This window comes from Papilio polytes, unplaced genomic scaffold (assembly GCF_000836215.1).
Source record: "Papilio polytes unplaced genomic scaffold, Ppol_1.0 DF823991.1, whole genome shotgun sequence".
Taxonomy (NCBI): Eukaryota; Metazoa; Arthropoda; class Insecta; order Lepidoptera; family Papilionidae; genus Papilio; species Papilio polytes.
The window spans coordinates 25,134-27,431 of NW_013525213.1; positions in this window are offsets into that span (position 1 = coordinate 25,134).

Consider the following 2,298-nt stretch of genomic DNA (forward strand, 5'->3'; position numbering starts at 1 on the left):
TATATATATATATACCATATACAGAGCATATACAAATACAGAGCCTTTCGAAACTTCGAAAGGCTCTGTATTTGTGGGGCGATAAACGAGGTCATAAACTCGCCGGCCGCTGTTAACACATTCCAGCCACCAAATGTGAAAGTGTTTTTAAGGCAGAGGTAGGTAGGAAAATTTATTTTCATCCCAGAAATTGAAAGCGCATACATACATACAAAAACATGTTTATGAATATTTTATAGCCAATTGTTGCAAATCAATACTGGTTCAGGACGGGACGCACAAATAATCTCCTTTCTTGTGCCTCCTAACTTCTGCTAACCTCCTCCCTTTAAGAGAAAGATCGTAACTGCACGCGTTGACTGTTAACTGAACTTCTACAAGATGTGTTTTTGTATAAAGAGTGCCAAACAGCCGAAGTTTCAGAACAAGTCTGAAAAAAGAGTCAGTCTTTTGTTTTAGATCCGTGTGGATATATGTGTGGAGTATTGTGTTAACTATAATAATTAATTTCTGCCACATGATATGCAAAAATAAAATTAAACTTAACGTTATTGTAGTCACTATCGTTCTATGAAGTAATAACACATTCATGAGATTTTGTCAAATTCTCAGTAACTTCTCTGAAAAGCCATAAGCATGATTATAATCTATATATTACATGGTGCATATCGATATATTTAATTACTATTCAGCAATTTTCAACAATGGTTATAAATTGTATAAAAAATGATGTTTCTATTAAGTGAAAAAAAGTTTTAAAAGCCTCCCGTGACACCTGTATGACCGTATGATCCCTTTACGCACACGCCGCGCCGCGCCGCGCTGCATTCGCCACGTGACGCGGCGACGTGGCGCACACGATACTGCAAGGTGAACCAGTCATCGCTAACTATATTATCTATGTCATAAACTCACAGATAGCTATATTGATGGATTGTAAATATTATTTATCGCTTGCAGTTCAGTTCAATGTAAACATATATGCAAGTGCAAATAATATCTCTACGTCATGTCACCGAGTGCGCGATACTCGCTAGAACGACATCACAAGACTCCTTGTCCTTGTCTGACATAACTGGATTATTTTGACAATACAAAGTAGGATGAATCTTGTTAATTTTCAATTGTAGACAGTTGTTTTCATATAATAATATCTATGATTTCATGATAATTATTCAAATAATAACTTTCATTCTATCTTTTCGACGAATTTTAAAATGACCCAAAGAACAATTTTAAATCACAAACCACTTCCAACTTGCTGTGAAACTTGGCATTGCTATTGCTATGTCGATTGCGAGCCGTGAGTGTGGAAGGGGCTGGGGGGGGGGGGNNGGCCGCTCGCAGCTCGCAGCTCGCAGCCGCAGCCAGCCTTGCAGAGAAACAATTAAATGAAGGTAATTAAATAAAAAAGTAATTAGCGGTTTACAGGTTTTTGATCCCGTTATCTTACATTGTATAGAAATACTGTCTGAAAGCTAATTATAGTTAAAGTGTAGTACGAAACCGCGTGTTACAAATTTTTTTTAGGATAATCTAAGCCATACGCAACTTATATATAACATTTCAATATTCAGTAGGTAGTTGATGTTTCCACTCCACGGGCTGTAGCGATGTGAGCGAGGTGCAGGAACGGGCAGCTGTCGACGCAGCGTCATACTGCTTTCACTGGATGTCAATCCTGGTCAAGGTGGATGTAACTCGCACGCACGATCCTTCGGACGATGATACAATCAACGCTATACGTTTATATAAAGATATGACAACGAAGTGCTCGCGATATGTTCATCATAATACTTACTACAAATTATGTAAATATTTTCGAAATGTCACAACAGTAGGTGCGCGAAGGTGAAGATAACGAATATAAAACACGTCAAGTCTGCTGGCGGCTGGCGATAACGTGCGCCGCGACGTGCCGCAGATGACGCCCGGGGCGGGGCGGGGGCGGCCGCCCAGGGCGCCGGGCATAAAGGGGTGTCACAGCCGTGCTGAGGGGCATTTTTCGTAGGGGTTTTTATTACAGTTATTTAGGGATTAGCTGTATAAATCATAAATTAAGTAATTTTTCTATATTTTCATTATTTTCAAAATTTTTAAGTAATCAAAATTCCTTTTCAACAATTCCTTCGAGGACAACATTGAAACAATAAACGTTTGTTTTCAACAGCTTTAATTATTCAAAATATTCTATCACTTTAATATGTTGAAATGTAAAACACATTGTGCATGATGTCAAGTCGGTGTCGTTTGTCGACGCTCGGTGTGACCGCCGCCGAGGTCGCGGGCCTTCCCTCG